The sequence below is a fragment of the Tupaia chinensis genome, unplaced genomic scaffold (genome assembly GCF_000334495.1).
Source record: "Tupaia chinensis unplaced genomic scaffold, TupChi_1.0 Scaffold000147_1, whole genome shotgun sequence".
Lineage (NCBI taxonomy): Eukaryota > Metazoa > Chordata > Mammalia > Scandentia > Tupaiidae > Tupaia > Tupaia belangeri.
The window spans coordinates 978,898-986,897 of NW_006159617.1; the positions used below are offsets into that span (position 1 = coordinate 978,898).

At 42.0% G+C, this 8,000-nt stretch overlaps 1 pseudogene; it reads left to right on the forward strand.

Moving 5' to 3' along the window:
• The first annotated feature begins 108 nt into the window (after nt 1–108).
• On the forward strand, nt 109–4,210 carry LOC102493077 (activity-dependent neuroprotector homeobox protein-like; annotated as a pseudogene).
• Nucleotides 4,211–8,000: the final 3,790 nt, after the last annotated feature.

Genomic DNA, 8,000 nt, shown 5'->3' on the forward strand with positions numbered 1-8,000 from the left:
CGGAGCCCGTCCAGCCGGAGCCCGTCCAGCCGGAGCCCGCCCAGCCGGAGCCCGCCCAGCCGGAGCCCGCCGTGCCGCCGCCATCCGTTCGCCGCTGTTTGGTCCGGGAGCACGTCGGCCCCGCGCGCACCTCGAGGCTGAGTCAAGGTGTGGGATGCACAATGCGAAACCTCGGCCCCAGCGTTTGCACTATGATGCACAGGGTTGTACTTTTTTGTACTGAACTGATAGGTGGCCTAGTGGTTATGCCCTGTACTACCATTTTGAGGATCTGGACTCCGTTTCCTGCCTTGCTCTTTGGACCACTTTGTCAATTCACACCAAAACTATGTTCCAACTTCCTGTCAACAATCTTGGTAGTTTAAGAAACGCCCGGAAAACTGTGAAAAAGATACTTAGTGACATTGGGTTGGAATACTGGAAAGAACATACAGAAGATTTTAAACAGTTTGAACCTAATGACTTTTATTTGAAAAACACTACATGGGAGGATGTAGGACTGTGGGACCCTTCACTTACAAAAAACCAGGATTTCCATCCTTAAAATAGCATCGTGAGAATGGAAGAAAAAAATCTAGAACCTGTTCTTGCCTGTCTGAAGTGGCATTCTGATTCTAGTTTGTGTGTGTGTGTGTGTTTTGTTTGTTTTTTGATTTTTGTTTTTGTTTGCTTTTTAGGACTATTGGACAAAACCTTTTTGCTGTAGCGCTTTTCCATTTTCCTCAAAATTCTTCTCTGCCTACAAAAGTCATTACCAGAATGTCCATAGTGAAGACTTTGAAAATAGGAGTCTCCTTAATTGCCCCTACTGTACCTTTAATGCAGACAAAAAGACTTTGGAAACACACATTAAAATCTTTCATGCTCCAAACACCAGCGCACCAAGTAGCAACCTCAGCACTTTCAAAGATTAAAAACAAAAATGATGGCCTTAAACCTAAACAGGCTGACAGTATAGAGCAAGCTGTTTATTACTGTAAGAAGTGCACTTACTGAGGTCCTCTTTATGAAATAGTTAGGAAGCACATTTACAGGGGACATTTTCAGCATGTGGCAGCAAAGACAGGAGAAAAATCACTCAACGGTGCGGTTCCCTTGGGCTCAAATGCCCGAGAAGAGAGTAGTATTCACTGCAAGCGATGCCTTTTCATGCCAAAGTCCTATGAAGCTTTGTTATAACATGTCATAGAAGACCATGAACACATAGGTTATCAGGTCACTGCCATGATTGGGCACACAAATGTGGTGGTTCCCCGATCGAAACCTTTGATGCTAATTGCTCCCAAACCTCAAGAGAAGAAAGGCATGGGACTTCCACCAAGAATTGGTTCCATTGCTTCTGGAAATGTCCCATCTTTACCATCCCAGCAGATGGTCAATTGACTCTCAATACCAAAGCCTAATTTAAATTCTACAGGAGTCAATGTGATGTCCAGTGTTCACCTACAGCAGAACAATTACAGAGTCAAATCTGTAGGCCAAGGCTAAGGCGTTGGTCAGTCAATGAGACTGGGTCTAAGTGGCAACGCATCAGTTTCCATTCCTCAACAGTCTCAATCTGTGAAGCAGTTACTTCTGAGTGGAAATGGAAGGTCTTATGGGCTTGGGTCAGAGCAAAGGTCCCAAGAACCAGCATCATACTCCCTGCAATCTGCTAAAGCCTCTTCCCTTTCATCAAGCCAGTTAAAGTCGTCTTCCCTCTCCCAATCACAGGCATCCAGAGGATTAGGCCAGCCTAGTTCCAATACCATATTAACTGCCGTACTCCCTCCTCCACCTAATAATTGCTCAACTCAAAAGTGGAATATTTGTACAATCTGTAATGAGCTTCTTCCTGAAAATGTCTATAGTGTGCACTTCGAAAAAGAACATAAAGCTGAAAAAGTCCCTGCAGTAGCCAACTACATTATGAAAATACATAATTTTACTAGCAGATGCCTCTACTGTAATCGCTATTTTCCCACAGATACCCTGCTCGACCACATGTTAATTCATGGTCTTTCTTGTCCATATTGCCGTTCAACTTTCAATGATGTGGGAAAGATGGCAGCGCACATGTGGATGGTTCACATTGATGAGATGGGACCTAAAACAGATTCGACTTTGAGTTTTGATTTGACATTGCAGCAGGGTAGTCACACCAACATCCATCTCCTGGTAACTACGTACAACCTGAGGGATGCCCCAGCTGAATCTGTTGCTTATCATGCCCAAAATAATCCTCCACCTCCTCCAAAGCCACAGCCAAAAGTTCAGGAAAAGGCAGATATCCCTGTTAAAAGTTCACCTCAAGCTGCAGTGCCCTATAAAAAAGATGTTGGGAAAACCCTTTGTCCTCTTTGTTTCTCAATCCTGAAAGGACCTATATCTGATGCACTTGCACATCACTTACGAGAGAGGCACCAAGTTATTCAGACTGTTCATCCAGTTGAGAAAGAACTCACCTACAAGTGTATCCATTGCCTCAGTGTGTATACTAGCAACATGACCGCCTCAACTAGCACTCTGCATCTTGTTCACTGCCGGGGTGTTGGGAAGACCCAAAATGGCCAGGATGAGACAACTGCACCGTCTCGGCTTAATCAGTCTCCAGGCCTGGCACCAGTGAAGCGCACTTATGAGCAAACGGAATTTCCCTTGCTAAAAAAGCAAAAGCTGGACAATGATAGCGATTCACCCAGCTGCTTTGAAGAGAAACCTGAAGAGCCTGTTGTTTTAGCGTTAGACCCCAGGGGTCATGAAGATGATTCCTATGAAGCCAGGAAAAGCTTTCTAACAAAGTATTTCAATAAACAGCCCTATCCTACCAGGAGAGAAATTGAGAAACTAGCGGACAGTTTATGGTTGTGGAAGAGTGACATTGCTTCCCATTTTAGTAACAAAAGGAAGTGTGTCCGTGATTGTGAAAAGTGCAAGCCTGGTGTGTTACTGGGCTTTAACATGAAAGAATTGAATAAAGTCAAGCATGAGATGGATTTTGATGCCGAATGGCTGTTTGAAAATCATGATGAAAAGGATTCTAGAGTCAACGCTAGTAAGACTGCTGACAAAAAGCTCAGTCTTGGGAAGAAAGATGACAACTCCTCAGACAGTTTTGAAAATTTAGAAGAAGAATCCAATGGCAGTGGTAGCCCTTTTGACCCTGTGTTTGAAGTAGAGCCTAAAATCTCTAATGATAACCTGGAGGAACATGTATCGAAGGTGATTCCTGAGGATGCTATAGAATCTGAAGAGAAGCAAGACCAAAAAGAGGAAAATGGTTCAAAATACGGAACTCTTCATTTGACTGAGGAACCAGCCAAACTAATGCGTGATGCTTCTGATAGTGAGTTGACCAAGATGATGGTGTTGAGTGGAAAGATGGAGCCCCTCTCCATCTGAGAGCGGGCCTGGTTCCCAGCAAGGTTCAGACTTTGAGGATAATACATGTGAAAGGAAACCAGGAACCTGGTCTGACGAGTCTTCCCAGAGTGAAGATGGAAGGAACAGTAAGCCAGCTGCCAAAAAAAAGGCTACCATGCCAGGTGACAGAGAGCAGTTGAAGTGGAAGAATAGTTCCTATGGAAAAGTTGAAGGGTTTTGGTCTAAGGAAAAGGGAAAGGAGCAGTAGCCCAGCTGAAAAAAAAAAAAAAAAGCTACCATGAGCAGTTGAAGTGGAAGAATAGTTCCTATGGAAAAGTTGGAGGGTTTTGGTCCAAGGACCAGTCACAGTGGAAGAACACATCGGGGAATGATGAGCGCTTATCTAACCCCCAGAGTGAGTGGCAGAATAGCACAATTGACAGTGAGGATGGGGAGCAGTTTGACAGCATGACTGACAGGGTCACTGAGCCGATGCATGGCAGCTTGACTGGAGTGAAACTGAGCAGCCAACAGGCCTAGGTGCCAGGTGTCCCAGCATCAGTGACATGCTACAGCCTGGAGCTCTGTTCTCCTTCCATTGTGACTGCACAGCTGTCTTCTCACTGGTGCTGCCTCATGAGTACTGGTTAGTGGGCTGTGGGGATACATGGCCACTGCAGTCCCAGTGGTTATTTCTAAGTCTATGACACATGATTGATTGATCTTGCTTCTGAATCTTCTCTGACAGACACAGTAACTAAATGTGAAAAACCAATAAGCTGGTGGCTCACGAACGCACACAAGGAAAAGCAGAGGTTTACTTTATCTGCCTTCTCAACCTTCCCTCTGTAAAATGATTGGATGTCCTTGAGAAGCATTATTCTGGTTCACCCGGTAGGATAGGGCCAACATACAAGCTACCAGTCTAACGTGTATAATAGACTTTGGAAATATTGATTTTTTTTTCATGTATTCATTCTGAATAGTTGAAATGTACATTTGTACAGTCTTTTAGACCTATTCAAGTGATGCTTATGATATTGTTATTGTGTGCTCATCATAGATTTGCTTCTTTCTTTAGTGTTGCCCTTGCTGTGTAATAAATGCTATATCTAGTTTATCTAGCAAAAGCTTGAAACTGCTCTAGTATGGACTTTTGGACAGACTTAGTTTTTGCACATAACCTTGTACAATCTTGCAACAGAGGCCAGTCACATAAGATACATATCTGGACTCTCTTGTATTGTAGAATTTTTCTTGTTCTCAATATCCTCAACATTACAGCTGTCAAAAATGAAAATGTATTTCAGATCTGTTTTCTGAAATCTTTTAAGCTAAAATCACATGTAAGAATTGACTTTGCAGCTACTAATTTTGACCTTTTAGATCTGTATAAAAGTGTGTTGTGTTGAAGCAGCAAACTAATGACTGCTGCATTTTGGATATTTAGTTTTATCTTTAGTTAAACACCACCCTGGTGTATTCATTTATACCATCTAATATATGACACACTGTTGTAGTATGTATAATTTTGTGATCTTTATTTCCCTTTGTATTCATTTTAAGCATCTAAATAAATTGCTGTATTGTGCTTAATGTAAATATTTGGTTTATTACACTTGACAGTCCTGTGTGTCCATTACATTTTGTGCCATTTGATGCCATGGCTCTATTTCATCAGAGATGGAAGCTGCTGTCACAGAGAAAACTGTGGAAAACCAAGACCTTATAAAGAGTGCTTTCTCTCAAGGCACCTGATATTATTTGGTTTTATTTTTCCTTTTAAGTGCAAAAATATCCTTGAGTTTTTTAGTTTCCCTTTTGTTAAGGAGCAGAGTCTGCATATGTATATAAATGTCTCAATGATGAAAGGATGTGAACATAAATGGGCATTAATTTACAAGCAGAAAAAAAAAAAAGACGTTGTTTTCTTGTTGTTTTGTTTTGTGTTTGTTTGTTTGTTTTCCAGAGCTTGGGGCATTCCTATTTCCAGTAGCCAACTCCTTTATATTGGGGACAGACCCTAGTGGGGAACGGAAGATGTCAGTTACGGGCGTTGTCCAGTGCCCAAGGCTCCCACATTAGAAACATTTAGGGTTTTGTTGTTTTTAGGCAGAGGCTCTGACCTGGGCTTTTCCAGATCTTGCCTTTCAGTGGAACCTAAATTCCCAGCCTTCAGGATTACCATAGTGACTCAGGTATTTAGACCACAAGCAATCAGGCCTTTTTTGTTTGTCTTGTTAAGTTAAATCAAAGGTTAAGGTAAATTGTCAAATTAATTACAGCATTTTATCTAAACTTCCTACACCTCTTCTGATCTGTGAGAGAGATGTTGCCCTGAGAAGAGAACCTAAACTCCAGTAGATCCTATGATTTTTGGTTTTATCTCCTGTAAGGAGCAGCTGAGTAACTCCAGGAGGGTAAAGCTGTCTTTTTCCCTAGGCCTTTGGTACACACAATGCCATCTGCTGGTCCTAGTGTAAAATATTTTAATAAGCTAAAATAATGTTGAATTTTGTTTAGATACCTTAACTGTACCCTTTTCTTTATTTTGGTTGCTATTTTTCATATCACTTTTTCCATTTTCTGTCCACTTGACATACATTAGATTTTTTTGTCTTGTATCTTAGATCACATTACTTGTGAGTATACTTTTTCTCTAAATTGTTTCACATTCACATCATGAACATACTCAATAAATCCTGCTGTGGGGACAGTGACAAATATTCCTGGTTCTAAAGAATTCTATTCATCCCAATGCTTGTTCCATTGGATCACAGTTTAAATGCGTAAGTGTAGACTTGATCTATACCTGTATTGTCTACTAACTAACTTCTTTGGGTTAGTATTGTGTCATCCACCTTTTCCTCCCTTCTGGGACAGTTTCCTCTATTTCCCTTTGGGAAGCTAAGTGCATTCTAGGTTTCAGAAAAGGCGCACGTGGAGCTGCCTTAAGGGCAATATGTAACTCACACATGGCTAAAAAGAGCCTTCCATGTTTATGGCAGCAGCAATTGGTTAGAAACAGGCAGATGGCCCAGCTAGAGATATGATGACCGTTTAGAGGGACTAGGGAGAAGTAACCGGTTTTCACCTACATGTGAAACTTAGAGGATGTAGCTGTGAGTTTGCCAGACACAGATGATCTGCGGGAAACATGTTCCTGGCATAACCCTGCCACCAGGAGAACTCAAATTGCCAGGTTTCAAAGGCCACTGTCTCTTATTATTGAGATAGAAGGTAACAACCCAGCAGAACTCTCTGAAGATGACATCTCTGAAAGAAGCCACATTGAGATGGAAACGGATTTAGGCTGAGTCACAAAGTACAATCTCAAGGTGCTGAAGCAGACGGAGTAGGTGCTGTGTGACAACCAGTATATGAGTCAGTGGGGTTCACTGCATGGGAGAAAGTGGGTAAGGGGAAACTCTGACCACATCTGGAAAACTCTTCAACCTGGATAGTCATCGGTGTAGATTATATGACATCGATGGGGTTAGAAGTGAAGAGATCTTATTGGACACTGCATAGAAATTTTTATGGTACCCTTAGTAAAATGATCTTGCAGGGCCCCAATAATGAGTAGACATGATGAAATCAACATTCATTGTATTAATAAGGTTCATATGTATATGTGGCAGCATACCAATAGTACTTTTTAATATATTAACCCTTGAACTTTTATTTGTGTCTCTCAAAATTTCATGTTCTAGAATTTGATTGTATTATGAAGGTATCAATGGGAAACGTCATACCTGCATGGTGTTGAAAGGTGAAGATTTAAGGATAATTAAGTGGCTGAGGTGGGGCCCCTATGATTGACTACTGGTGGGCTATAAGCAGAGAAAATAGGACCAGAGTAGACACACGTGGCGCATAAGACTATGTTTTCCTTCTATCTGCCAAGTTGTGGTTCAGCCTCACTAGATGTAACCCCTGGACTGCCATGACATGAACTGAATAAACCTCTATTTTCTTAAATTAACCGAACTTAGGTATTTGTGGTTATTATCAATAGAATGGACTAGAATATCATTTAGTAATCAAAAGCACCAGGAGAAGAGTGAAGGTCAGTGTTCATCTCAGAGATACATGTGAACACCAGGAAGTCAGAGTACTTGTCCAACATCAGGAGACACAAGTCCTGCCATGAAACTAACTCGTAGTCCTTCCTTGGCATCTGACATGCTCCCTGCTGAGCAGCACCCATTCACTGGGTCCATTACTGCTCCATGTTCCAGAATGAAGAAAGCAAAGACTCTGAGAAGTGTCTCAGGTCTGACTGCCTTCCTATGAGTCTGTGAGACAGATGATCTCTAACAACTTACATCCTCAGATTTTATATACCTGGAACCTCATGAAAAGGTCTGGAAAGATCATTATTGAAAAGCGTGGGTCAAAGAGGCAGAACCTCACCTTTAAGAGTTTTACCTTTCATGCCTGCAGATGGCATAGTGATTAAGGTGCTGGATTCCCACATGGTTGACTGCAGTTTGATTCCTTGGCCCAGCAGCTGAAAGTCACACCAAGTGCTTGTGCATGTATGGCCAAAATCCCCAAGAAGGGAATGGAGGAGAAGGGATTGCAGTATGGCCATTCCCCCTAGGAGGTGATTTCTCATTTTCTCTCTGTCTTTCTGCCTCTCTGTTTCTCCAGCA